Here is a 14,377-nt window from a genome sequence, read left to right as displayed (position 1 = left end):
TGCCAAATCGACGCTTCCTCCTCCCACTGAGGAGGTTTCAAGCTCTGGATTTAAATACAACCGAAAGGGGACGCTGGGGCTACAAACAAGACAGGGAGGGAGGGAGGGAGGGAGGGAGGGAGGGAGGGGGGGAGGGAGGTCGAGGAAGCGCAAGAAACTTGTCAGGTAAAACTCAACAGGCAAGGGCGGAAAAAACAGGGAACTGGGAAAACGCCCAACTAGGGAGAAAGGAAGGTGGTGTTTTTTAAAAACAAAGTCCCGAAACCCAGCGACGGAACCTTTTTCAGCTGCCAGCAGAAGTGACGGACGGACGGACGGCCGACTGCGAGGCCAGAAGGTAGCCCAGCCGCCTCGCCAGGCTTTTCTCAGTTACTGCGGCCCGCTCTCCCTCCCTCCGTAGCGGTTCAGCAGGGCTGCTTTGGAAGAGCCTTAAACGAGCCCGTCCTCAGCCACCCTCCCTTCCCTTCCTTGAGCCTCCAGCTCCAGCAGCAGTCTATCCCGGTAAGAATCCGCCTCACCTTCCTGGAGCCTAGCCGGCCCGCTCTCCCTCCCTTCCCTTCCTTGAGCCTCCAGCTCCAGCAGCCCCGCAGCCGCCTCCTTCCCTTCCTTGAGCCTCCAGCTCCAGCAGCAGTCTATCCCGTGACTAACGCCCTGCTTTTGCCTTCCTGGAGCCTAGCCGGCCCGCTCTCCCTCCCTCCGTAGCGGCTCAGCTGGGCTGCGAGCCCCGCCCTCGGTCGCCTTCGCCTGCCCTTTGCTGGCCTCGCCTGGGCAGGGCTGGGCAGAGCCGTGACATCACCTCCACCGCCCACCTGCTGGGCCCGCCGCCGCCGCCGCCGCCGCTGCGCCCCCGCCTCCTCCTCCGCCTCCTCCAGCAGCCAGCAGCGTGGCCGGGCGCTGGCGCGGCAGGGCCGGGCTGGCGACGGCCTCTCCTGGCGGCAGCAACGGCGGCAGCAGCATCAACAGCACCAGCAGCACCAGCGGCGCAGCAGCCCCGCAGCCGCCTCCTTCCCGGGCGCCACCTGCATGAGCCACCGCAGCGCGACAAGCCGCCCATCAGCATCCAGGAGCACATGGCCATCGACGCCTGCCCAGGTCCCATCCGCCCCATCAAGCAGATCTCCACTACTTCCCTGCTTCCCTGCTGCCTCCCCGCCGCTTTGCTCAGCCGAGCCTCTCTCTCTCTCTCTCACACACACACACACACACACAGAGACTTCTAAAGTGGGTTTAATGATATTAGAGACCCTTATTGCCCTGCCAAAAAAAAAAAAAGAGCCACCCCAACGCCTATGAAAATTAACCTTCTTCCAAGAGACACTGTGCAGGGTATTTTCACTGTTGGTGTGCATACAGGCTTAGATTTGTGCTGGGTTCTTAGTACTTAGAGCACTGACCTTCAGAGGCACCCTGGTCCCTTGGAAGCTAAAGGAGGACTCATTTTCATGCTTGCAGTGTTCAATTTGGGAAGGGCATCCAAAGAAGTGGTAGATCCTTGTGTGTCCAATCACACTTAGCCAATAAAAATTCTATTCTATTCTATTCTATTCTATTCTATTCTATTCTATTCTATTCTATTCTATTCTATTCTATTCATTTTATTTTGTCAAATACATATTAAATAATTATATAAATATAAGCATGAATTGAATACATAAAAGGAATACAACTAAAGGGAACATTAGGACAGGGACGGTAGGCACGCTGGTGCTCTTATGCACGCCCCTTACAGACCTCTTAGGAATGGGGTGAGGTCAATACTAGATAGTCTTTGGTTAAGGCTTTGGGGATTTTGGGAAGAGACCACAGAGTCAGGTAGCACATTCCAGGCATTAACAACTCTGTTACTGAAGTCACATTTTCTGCAATCTAGATTGGAGAGGTTCACTTTTAAGTTTGAATCTATTGTGTTCTCGTGTATTGTTGTGGTTGAAGCTGAAGTAGTCATTGATAGGAAGTACATTGTAGCAGATAATTTTATGAGCTATGCTCAGGTCATACCAAAGTGGAAGTTCTAAATTTTCTAAAGCTGGGAATCCTCCTTCCCCCTTTTGCACTTTTATTGTTTTTCGTTCAAATAAATATTCATGTTATTTTACTTGGCTCTATCTTTATTTTTTACATTGACCAGTAGCTGCCTCATTTCCCACCCTCGGCTTATACTCGAGTCAATAGTTTTTCCCAGTTTTTGTGGTAAAATTAGGTACCTCGGCTTATATTCGGGTCGGCTTATACTCGAGTATATACGGTAATCTGTAAATTACGGTTAGAGGCTCAATGTTAAATTTAAATAAAGTTAATTGTGGTTTATGCACTTGTTCTCCCATTCCTTCAGTACTCCCAAAAAAGGCTGGGGGTGGGATTTGTCCTGCAGTAACCCCAATAGGTTGCTGATGGTGTGTCTATGCATTTTGCATTAGAATGTCTAAACTCAGGCAAAGAATACATTCTTAGAACCTTATTAATCGTTTCATAGTTCCCATCACCAATCTCTTTCCACTTATGACTGTATGACTATAACTTGTTGCTGGCAATCTTATGATTTATATTGATATATTGATCATCAATTGTGTTGTAAATGTTGTACCTTGATGAACGTATCTTTTCTTTTATGTACACTGAGAGCATATGCACCAAGACAAATTCCTTGTGTGTCCAATCACACTTGGCCAATAAAAAATTCTATTCTATTCTATTCTATTCTATTCTATCCAATAACAATTCCTATAATTCTTTGTGAAGCTATGAAATAAATAATAATTTTCAGGGTACATATGGCCTGGATATCTCATTATTCTATTCATAGATAGAGAAGAAATTGGGTGAAAAACCCTTAACATAATTATAGTACTTCATCAAAGTACAATTGCAGTACTATACAGTTACTAGGAAATAAGTTCTACTGAATCTGGTGAATCATATTTCTGTGTAAATTTATTGGAGCTTATTTATAAGCACAGATGCCTAAAGCTTTACTTTAAGGATTTGGAGAGTAAGACAAAGGCTTGGGAAGAAGATGATTGAGCATAAACAAGCAAGAAACACGCAGGGAACATTATCCAATTTTCTTAAAATGTCAATAAATTAGAGTTTAAAATACTTCTTGCTTGAATGCTGTTATGTAATCTAAATGTAAAACATATAACTTGCCAAGATGCTAATTTAAAGCAGCAGAAATGTTTCTTTCTAGTACTATAACACAAATGAATAAAAATCATCTATACAGTGAAGAAAGAAGAAATGTAAATGTATTTACAAAAATTACTGAAATATAAAACCACAGATTTTCACGATGCATTTGTTACTGCACTGATAACATTGTGACAAATTACAATTACCATTGTAATTTTGCAATGGTTCATTACAGCTACCAAATCAGGTAAAGTTTTTAATATAGTTTGTAAACAGGCATAAAAAACACAGGAATGGTCATAGGATTTAAAGAAATATAAATGCAGTTTATATTCCAGGATAAAAAAAAGGGCAGTGTAAAAAGTGCTCAAATTAGTGCAAAAAAATAAAAATAAAAATCCACATCTTACCAGCTAGCAAGATGTTGCAATTTGGATAAGGTGATAGATGGGGAACTCATCAAATTTGCAGATGACACCAAGCTGGCAGGAATAGTCAACACTCCAGAAGATAGGCTTAAGATACAGAAGGATCTTGACAGACTTGAACATTGGGTGCTATCTAACAGAATGAAATTCAATGGTGAAAAAACTAAAGTTCTGCATTTAGGCAAGAAAAACAAAATGCACAGGTACAGTATACGTGGTTTCTCGGTTCCTTGCTCAATAGTAGTAACTATGAGAGGGATCTTGTGTCCTAGTGGACAATCATTTAAATGAGACAGCAGTATGCTGCAGCAAAAAAGCCAACACAGTTCTACGCTACATAAACAGAGGGATAGAATCAGGATCACGTGAAGTATTAATACCACTTTATATTGCCTTGGTAAGGCCACACTTGGAATATTGCACCCAGTTTTGGTCCCCATGATGTAAAACATGTAGAGACACTAGAAAGAGTGCAGAAAAAAGCAACAAAGATGATTAGGGGACTGGAGGCTAAAGCATATAAAGAACAGCTGCTGGAACTGGGTATGTCTAGTCTGAAGAAAAGAAGGACTAGGGGTGACATGATAGCAGTGTTCCAATATCTCAGGGGCTACCACAAAGAAGAGAGAATCAAGCTATTCTCCAAAGCACTTGAGCGTAGGACAAGAAGCAATAGATTGGAAACTAATCAAGGAGAGAAGCAACCTAGAACTAAAGATAAATTTCCTGACAGTTAGCAGAATTAATCAGGGGAACTAATACCCTCCAGAAGTTGTAAATGCTCCAACACTGGAAGTTTTTAAGAAGATGTTGGATAACCATTTGTGGTGTAGAGTTTCCTGCCTAAGCAGGAGGTTGGACTAGAAGACCTCCAAGCTCCCTTCCAACTCAGTTATTCTATTGACATGCAGTCTAGATTTCAACAATAATTAGATGAGAATTGCTAGATATTACTGGATTCAGAAGACAGAGGTGCATCCCGTGGAAAATGGAAAAGGCAAGGATGTTCCAAGAAAACATCTATTACTAAGTATAGAATGGATTTGGACTATGGTGACCACAACAACATTTGATAGATATCCCTTAAAAAAAGGAGTATACCTGGACTACCTCATCTGCCAATTAAAGACTGTTTTATAACCAGGAAGTAACTATTAGAAAAAAACATGAAGTAACTAAATGTTTAAAAACATAGGAAAGGAATGCTATATACTAGAAAGGAAAGTGTTATGTATTCTTGTATGTTCCTTTAAATATTTGAGCGGGAAATCAGCACGTTGCTGATTGGACGAAGCCGTCCGTAGAAATGTATAAAAGGAGAGGTTTGTTCCCCAGCCTGTTGCTGGGTTCACCCTATATTAAAGAGCTGTTGTCACTACCCTGGTCTCCAGCCTCGTTACTTCCAGAACTTAACACTGGCGACGAAGGTGGGATCTCGAGGCTAGGAGAACCAGAACCGAGCTGAAGCACGACAGACCCGAACCCAGCAAACACAGGGCAGAAAAGCGGAGATGGCCAGTTACACTCCGCCCGCACCGTTTGACCCAGCCAGAGAGAAATGGGGAACGTATATGACCCGTTTCGAAAGCTTTCTAGAAGCCAACGAACTGCAGGGAGTTCCAGATAACCGCAAAAGGGCTTATTTCTTAAGCCACTGTGGTCCGGAGGTCATCGATATTGCGGAAGCCCTGGCAGAGCCAACGCCGATACAATCGGTATCGTGGCCAACTCTGCAAACCCTACTAAAAAACCACTTCGCACCCACACCGTCCAAATACGTGCGGCGGTTTGAATTCGGAGAGCGAAGACAGATGGAGGGCGAATCCATCGGGGACTACATGGCCGCCCTAAAGCGCCCAAGGACTGGATACCGACCAGACGAGGTGCTCTCGAGCAACTCATCCGAGGGGTCCGAGACATCCGTTATGCGACGGCTGCTAGCAAAGAGCAACCTGAAATAACGCCTGGACGGGCCAGAGCACATGAAATGTCCACCCAAGCGGCGGAGACACTGCAAAGCCGGTCCCACAAGGCAAGCGCGAAGACAACCCCAGTGCACCAGGAGGAGGTTCAGACCGAATCCGACGGTGAAGATGAGGAAAGGGGTCTGCCGAACCGAGAAACGCGACAAAGGGGACAGAGACGAATGCGGAAGCTGCGGTGGTCAACACCAGCGCCAACGCTGCAAATTTAAGGACGCGACATGTCGGTGCGGAAAGAAGGGGCACCTAGCTCAAGTTTGCCGAGCGGCCCAACCTTCCCGCCGAAAATTCAAATCGGTCAATCAGAGCGCGGAATCGGCAAGGCGACCCGCGATTGGCTCAAACAAAAAAGGCGCGGATTCAAACCAAACGACTGTGGTCATAGGCCGCGCCTCGACCCGAGTGGAGAAGAAGATCTTCACCAGACCAAAAATAGAGGGAGTACGGTGCCGGCTCGAAGTAGACACGGGATCAGCGATCACCATCATGTCCTGGGACACTTTGGCGAAGTCACTGCCGTCAGTCGCGAAGCGCCACCTGCAAGCACAACGGCTGCGAATCCATGACTACCAGGGGAATCGCATCCCTGTTCGAGGGACCACCTCCGTCCGAGTCGAGTACGGGCCACATAAGAAGACCCTGCCCATCACGATCGTTGAAGGGACCCTGCCCAGTCTGTTGGGACTAGACTGGTTTCGTGCTCTGGGCATGGGAGTGACTGGCATCTACAAAAGTGACTGTAACCTGAAAGACATTCTCTTTAACGAGTTCGAAGATGTCTTCAAGGACTGCCTGGGCAAGTACAAGGGGACCCCTATTTCCTTCAACTTAGACCCCCAGGTAGCTCCCATTAGGCTTAAGGCGAGGAGAGTCCCTTTTGCCCTAAAACCAAAAATCGATAAGGAGCTAGATAAGCTCATAAATCAGGGGATTTTGGTGCCAGTCGATCACGCAAAGTGGGAGACGCCAATCGTCACCCCAATAAAACCAGACGGGTCAATTAGAATTTGCGCTGACTACAAGGCGACGCTTAACAAAGCCTTACAGAAAAGCGCTTACCCGGTTCCCGTGGTGCAACACTTACTGCACTCTTTGGGGCGAGGGCAAGTCTTTGCAAAGTTAGACTTGGCCCAAGCCTACCAACAACTGCCCGTAGACGCCCGCACAGCCGAAGCCCAAACGATTGTAATGCACAGGGAGGCCTTCAAGTGCACCCGATTGCAATTTGGGGTGAGTGTGGCACCAGGGCTGTTCCAAAACCTAATGGAACGTCTTCTACAGGGGCTCCCAGGGGTAGTTCCCTACTTCGATGATGTCCTAATTTCAGGGGAAAACATAGAGGAATTGGGGGAGCGTTTAAGAAAGGTTTTGGGCATTTTCCGGACAGCCGGATTAAAAGTCAAGGTAAACAAATGCCAGATAGGAGTCGAATCCGTCGAGTTCTTGGGCTACCGGATAGACAAGAAAGGAATTCACCCTACTGAGAGCAAGGTCAAGGCAATTAGAGAGGCTCCAGCGCCCAAAAACAAAGCAGAGTTGCAGGCATTCCTGGGGTTAGTGAATTTTTACGCGGTCTTTTTAAAGAACAAAGCGACCGTTGCCGAACCGCTGCATAGACTGTTAGGGAAAAATACTGTTTGGTCTTGGGGAAAGTCGAAAATAGGGCTTTTGAAGCAGTAAAGAACCTGCTCTCAAGTGATAGCCTGCTCATCCAATATCACAACTCATTGCCCCTAGTGCTGGTCTGCATGCCTCCCTTATGGGGTGGGGCTGTACTCAGCCATAGACTTCCAAACGCACAGAAGCCCCTATAGCTTTTACTCTAGAACGATGTCCTCCCAGAGAGGAACTACAGCCAATTAGATAAAGAAGCACTAGCCATTGTGTCAGGGGTTAAAAATTCCACGAATATGTCTTTGGGCGGATTTTGAAATCGTGACTGACCACAGACCGCTACTAGGGATACTGGCTGGCGATCGCCCAACGCCTGTGGCACTTTCGCCACGCTTGACCCGATGGACTATTTTCTTAGCCGCTTATTCGCATAAGCTGCAGCATCGACCAGGAAAGAAGTGGGGCATGCAGACGCTTACAGATGCCCACTACCAGGGGCCATCAAGACCCCACCGGGACGCCCATCCTGCTTATTGACTCTTGACTCTGGCCCAGTCACATCTAAGGAAGTGGCTCGGCATCATACCGGGACATTATGTTAAGGACTGTACCGGTTGGGTACAAGAGGGTGGCACGCGGGCGCAACGGTTTAAGGAATTTGTTAAAAACGGGATGAGCTCTCGGCTCAAGGGGTGCCTGTTATGGGGTGATCGTGTGGTAATCCCGATAAATTAAGGGAAAGGTATTGACCTCCACGAGGGCCACCCAGGGATCGTAAGGATGAAGGGGCTAGCAAGAAGCTATGTGTGGTGGCCACTCATGGACTCAGAGATTGCTGAGAGGGTAGGGAAATGCCAGGCTTGCCAAGAGTCCAGACCCCTACCCCCAACGGCCCCAGTCAGGGAATGGGAAACCCCAAGGGCCCTGGTCAAGAATCCACATTGATTTTGCTGGCCCTTTCCATGGCCAAACTTTCCTAGTGGTTGTCGACGCATTCTCTAAATGGTTGGAGATCATACTCATGAAATCCACCACGGCCGAGGCAGTAATCGCAGCCCTGCGCCACTTATTCGCAACCCACGGGTTGCCTGACACTCTGGTGTCCGACAACGGGCCGCAATTCCACGGCAGCCCAGTTTGAAGAATACTTGGCAGAGGAGGGCATCCGACATGCCCTCTCTGCGCCTTTCCACCCTGCGTCGAATGGCCTTGCAGAGCGTTCCGTCCGAGCGCTAAGGAGGCATTGTCCAGGCTCAAGCCAGGTGACTTGCAAACAAAGATAGACTTCTTTCTGGCCGTTCAGCACAGAACCCCAAGCACTGCTACAGGCAGAAGCCCAGCCGAACTATTGATGGGACGGAAACTCCGTGCCCACTTGACCGCTTGAGTCCCCATTACACACCAGAGGGTTACAAGGGGAAATAGACAAAACAAGGGAATTGGGCATAGGCGACAGTGTGGGCCTATGGGGACGGCCCGAGTTGGCTCGCAGGACAAATAATAAAAGCAACCGGCCCAAAGTCATACTTGGTAGAATTACAAGACAACCGAGTATGGAGGCGCCACATAGATCAGATAAGGAAACGAATAACTGAACAACCTAAGCCACAAGAAATAAATTATGACCCTCCTTATTTGAACCCACAGCTGACAATGACCCGGGAGGCGCAAGACTTAGCTGAGGTCCCAGAGTTCCAGCGACGCCATCAGGTTCCCGAGGGAAACACAGGAAAATTACAAAATAATCCAGGGCGGATGGCCAAGAAAAGAATTTGCCAATAATCCAGGGCCCGATGGCTTAGAGAAAGAGCTGGGAGGAGAAACAGCCCTCCGACCAGCTCAAAACACCACCCAGAACTGAACCGCGCAGGTCTGAAAGAACTAGGAGACGCCCAGGTTATTTGCGTGACTACGTCGAAAAATAACATGTAAATAAAATGTAAATAGAGGCAAAGTGTTTTCTGGGAGGGGAGGAGTGTTATGTATTCTTGTATGTTCCTTTAAATATTTGAGCGGGAAATCAGCACGTTGCTGATTGGACGAAGCCGTCCATAGAAATGTATAAAAGGAGAGGTTTGTTCCCCAGCCTGTTGCTGGGTTCACCCTATATTAAAGAGCTATTGTCACTACCCTGGTCTCCAGCCTCGTTACTTCCAGAACTTAACAGAAAGTGAAGGTGAAAGATAATAGTAGTGACTGCTAAACAGTAAAAAAATTACAGAACAGAATAACAGAATTAGAAGGGATCTTGGAGGTCTTCTAGTCCAACCCCCTCCTCAAGCAAAAAAATCCTATATCATTTCAGACAAATGGTTGTCCAATCTCTTCTTAAAAACTTTCAGTGTTGGAGCATTCACAACTTCTGGAGGCAAGTTGTTCCACTGATTAATTGTTCTAACTGTCAGCAAATTTCTCCTTAGTTCTAGGCTGGTTCTCTCCTTGATTAGTTTCCATCCATTGCTTCTTTCCTGCCCTCAGATGCTTTGGAGAATAGCTTGACTCCATCTTCTTTGTGGCAGCCCCTTAAATATTGGAACACTGATATCATGTCTTCCCTACTCCTTCTTTTCATTAAACTAGAGTTATCCAATTACTGCAAACATTCATGTTTCAGCCTCCAGTTCAGTAGTCGTATTCAGCTGGTTCTATCTGGTTTGGGAGAACCAGTGTCGGTGGCGGCGGAAGGCTCCACCCACCCGCCTGGACGTAATCACATCCCGTTTGTGATGCTCTGTGCGAGTGTGGAAGGTCCTGCGTATGCGCGAAGGTGGCACATGCGCTCACATTTGCGAAGGTAAGTGAATACCACCCAGTGATAGGATTCAAGCAATTTAACAACCGGTTCTCTGCCATAATGATTCCTTCCAACAACCAATTCACCAAATTGCTCAGTAAGTTAACAACCAGTTCTCCTGAAGTGGTGCGAACTGGCTGAATCCCACCATGATACCACCCCTGCTCCAGTTCTCTAATCATCTATTTTATGCAGTCTTTCTAGATTCTCTGTGCAGACCTAGACAAATATTAGTGAAAAGACATCACCCTATCAACAAAGGTAAATATTGTCGATATATGTGATTTTCGCATATGTGGCATATAATTATGAAAGCCAGATCATCAGAAAGACTGAACGAAAGATAACTTGATGCTTCTGAATTGTTGGAGAAAATTATTGAAAATATCCTGGCGTTCAGGAAACACAACTCACCCAACACTTGATAAAGTAAAACCATAATACTCACTTAGACACACTAAAGTTTGAATATTTGGGGACTATAATGTGAAAGCAAGAGTAATTAGAGAAGATTCTAATGGTTGGAAAAATCTAAGGCAATTGAAAAAGAGGTCAACAGAAGACAAGGTGGCTGGATACCATCACTGAAGACAGAAACATGAACCTTCAAGAACTCAAGAAGCATTGCTGATAGGGAAATGAAACCACTGAGTCACAAACTATTAGAAGCGACTGAAGAAAAACTGGATCTGGCTACAACATTCCAATGATCACTAGACCCGTTTCTCATTTCAAACTTCTAGTGACTACCCATTCCTTCCTAGGAGAGAAACTAATAGTAATGGACCATTGTGTAAAGAAGTATAGGATCAAGGAGAAAAGAGTCCAGTAAACATCTATCTTTTTCAGAATACTGTGAGAACACAAAACTAGTAGTTTTATTTTATTATTTTTGAAATATATTATAAATATTATTTTATTATTTTTGAAAAACTTATTCTATCATATGGATAACCAGAGAGATAGTAAATTACTCTTGCCGCAAACTTTCATAAATGGGAACAAAAGAAGGCAAACCAGGTACTGCTTGCTTGCTTGATGATCTGGGAGACATGTCATAGGATAAAGAAGAAGCTCTAAAGCAAGCATACCCAACCCACGGCCTGTGGGCCGCTTGTGTTGTGTCTGTGCCGCCCGAGCCGGGTCCCCTGCCAGAAAGTGACTTGGAAAGTGAGGGGGAAGGACCATCAGGACTTACCTCAGGAGCACCGGCTTCTCTGGCTCAGCTCCAGGAGCCAGAGGCAGGCCAGGTGGAGGAGATGAGGCCTCCGTCCCCTGACTCTTCCCACCCCCCCAGGCCATGCCTCCAGACCCAGCTGATGGCAATCAGGCCTGGCTGGATCCTAGGTTTCGTAGGCAGGAGAGGCGGAAACAACAGAAGCAGGGGTGGGGCAGGCCTAGGAAGTGCTGAGTCATGGAGCCACACCCCACAGGATATAAAAGCAGCAAGGGCTGCTATGCCTCTTCGTAGCAGGCAAATCAACTGCTTAACTAGAGCTGAAGTACTGCTTGTTCCTGGGTGACTCATCGGCATCAAGGGAGATAACAGAGTCACTTGGCAGACACTCGCTAGTTTGCTGCCAGAGCTGATAGTGCCGGCTAATTAAGTCATCGCTCGGACTGAGGTGAGGGGGACAGAACAGCTTGTGACCCTGGACAGCTAGTAATGCAGTCCCACAAGCTCATAAACTTTTAATTGTTCGATTTTTATTATAAAACTACTGTATATTATATATTTTATATGCAGCCCATGACAATTCCTCTCCATTCAGCACAGCCCAGGCAAGACAAAAGCTTGGACACCTGTGCTTTAAAGCAGGGGTGTCAAACTCAATGTCATTGAGGGCTGCAGCAGGGCTGTGGTTGACCTCGGGGGGCCAGGTGGGCGTGGCCAACTGGGAGGGCGTGGCCAGCTTGAGGAACACTGGGTGTGGCTGACTGGGTGGGCTTGGCCAGCTTGACACCAGTCCCCAAACTGCTGGCATGTTTCCTCTTCGCATTGGGTAGACTGGGCTGAAGCCATGCTTTGCATTGGGTAGACTGGGCAGAAGCAATGCAGGCCGGCCCCTTATATTTTCCAGGACAGCCTCGCTGGCCTTGAGTTTGACACCCTGGCTGTAAAGGATCTCAAAATCATTGGTCCTCTAGTTCACTCACTCTGTACATATCTTTTAGAGGGCAAGAAAACCTAGTCCTGCAGAGACTGGCTTATTTGCTTATTTATTTAAAACCTTATCTATCCTTTTGCAACTGAACACGTTTCTGAAAAGGTTTACAAAACCTTAAGTAACTGCTTTCTCAGATCTGGAGAGGAAGATGGCCATTTGCAAAACATTTCTGTTTTCTTCCCTTTCTAGGAAAATGAGTAGCTTCTGCTATAGCAATAAGTGATAAACAAACAAACAAACAGACAGACAGACAAATAAAAAAGCCCTAGAAATTTACACTCTATTGAATGTAAAGATAAATTAAATATTAAAGTTACTAAAGTTAAGAGCTGTGGTGGCGCAGTGGTTAGAATGCAGTACTGCAGGCTACTTTTGCTGACTGCAGGCTGCCAGCAGTTCGGCAGTTCGAATCTCACCAGGCTCAAGGTTGACTCAGCCTTCCATCCTTCTGAGGTCGGTAAAATGAGGACCCAGACTGTTGGGGGCAATAGGCTGACTCTGTAAACTGCTTAGGGAGGGTTGTAAAGCACTGTGAAGTGCTATATAAGTCTAAGTGCTATTGCTATAGCATGTAGTCTGTACTTAAGACTTGCTTTTTAGTAGCAAGCAGCTGCTACTTGATTCTCAGTCATTGACTTGATTCTCAGTCATTCAAGCACAGGCTTCATCCTGTTTGACAAATATATTATATCAATTGTGTTGTAAATATTGTACCTTGATGAACATATCTTTTCTTTTATGTACACTGAGAGCATATGCACCAAGACAAATTCCTTGTGTGTCCAATCACACTTGGCCAATAAAATTCAATTCAATTCAATTCAATTTCTTTGTTATTTAGCATCTGTGTACCCTGCTGTAATCGATTCACTTCTCAGCAGAAAACAAACTGAAAATAAACAGGGTAAGCTTAACAACAAAACTTCACAGTGGTAAAATAAAAACAAACCAAGAATAAAAACAGAAAAGGGCCCTGAAAAGAAATAGAGCACATTCTAAAGATTCTGAGTGATTTTAAAGATAAATAAATTTATTTATTTATTTATTTATTTATTCAAATTTATATACCGCCCTATCTCCCGAAGGACTCAAGGCGGTGTACAGGCATTTAAAAGACATATAAATACAATATAAAACAATTAAAAAACTGATTCTAAAAAGCCCGTAAATTTAGAATTAAAATATCAAATAAAACCCAATTTAAAACCAATAATTTAAAATCTAGCTCAGCCCTGCACAATTAAATAAATACGTTTTAAGCCCGCGGCGGAAGGTCCGGAGGTCCGAGAGCTGACGAAGTCCGGGGGGTAGTTCATTCCAGAGGTGGGGCCCCACAGAAGGCCCTTCCCTGGGTGTCGCCAGGCGACATTGCAGCGCCGGCGGCACCCTGAGAGACCCTCTCTGTGAGGCGCGGGTCGGTGAGAGATATTCGGTAGCAGTAGGCGGTCCGTAAGTAGCCGGCCCAATGCCATGGAGCGCTTTAAAGGTGGTCACCAAAACCTTGAGCGCACCGGAAAGCCACAGGTAGCCAGTGCAGCCTCGCAGGATGGGTGTTATCACGGGAGCCACGGGGCTCCATCTATCACCAGCGCAGCCGCATTCTGGACTAACTGCAGCCTCGGATGCCCTTCAAGGGAGCCCCATGTGAGAGCATTGCAGTAATCCAGGCGAGGCGTCACGAGTGCGTGGTGACCGTGCATAGGGCATCCCGGTCCAGAAAGGCGCAACTGGCGTACCAGGCGAACCTGGTAGAACGCTCTCCTGGAGGCGGCCGTCAAATGGTCTTCTAGAGACAGCCGTTCATCCAGGAGGGCGCCTAAGTTGCAGACCCTTTCCATCGGGGCCAATGACTCGCCACCGATGGTCAGCGCGGATTTAGCTGACTGTATCGGGATGCGGCACCCACAGCCACTCTGTCTTGGAGGATTGAGCTTGAGCCTATTTCTCCCCATCCAGACCCGTCGGCCTCCAGGCACCGGGACAGCACTTGATAACCGTTGGGGTGGTCCGGTGTGAAAAAAACAGCTGGGTGTCATCCGCATACAGCTGGTACTTCACATCGAAACCACTGATGATCTCACCCAGCGGCTTCATGTAGATGTTAAACAGAAGGGCGAGGATCGACCCTCAACCCACAATAAATAAATACCTTCTAAATCTTTTGTACATTGGCCCTGCCACCTGCTTTGACTTAGCGGCTTGGTGTTTTTGCTGCCGCCACCAGTCTACGAGGGGTATGCCTTCCCCTAACCTAGATGAGTA

At 46.6% G+C, this 14,377-nt stretch overlaps 1 protein-coding gene across 6 annotated transcripts in view; it reads right to left on the bottom strand.

Moving 5' to 3' along the window:
• PRLR (prolactin receptor) overlaps nucleotides 1-14,377 on the bottom strand; it is a 262,479-nt gene that overhangs the window by 35,462 nt on the left and 212,640 nt on the right. The window contains exon 3 of one of the 6 annotated variants that reach the window (XM_058170144.1): nucleotides 3,540-3,690. The exons of the other annotated variants lie outside the window; for them this stretch is intronic. The gene's annotated coding sequence lies outside the window, so the exon portion shown is untranslated. The remainder of the gene's footprint in view (nucleotides 1-3,539; nucleotides 3,691-14,377) is intronic. 6 annotated transcript variants of the gene reach the window in all.

Source organism: Ahaetulla prasina, chromosome 2 (assembly GCF_028640845.1).
Source record: "Ahaetulla prasina isolate Xishuangbanna chromosome 2, ASM2864084v1, whole genome shotgun sequence".
Taxonomy (NCBI): domain Eukaryota; kingdom Metazoa; phylum Chordata; class Lepidosauria; order Squamata; family Colubridae; genus Ahaetulla; species Ahaetulla prasina.
This window is presented reverse-complemented; position numbering and strand designations above follow the sequence as displayed.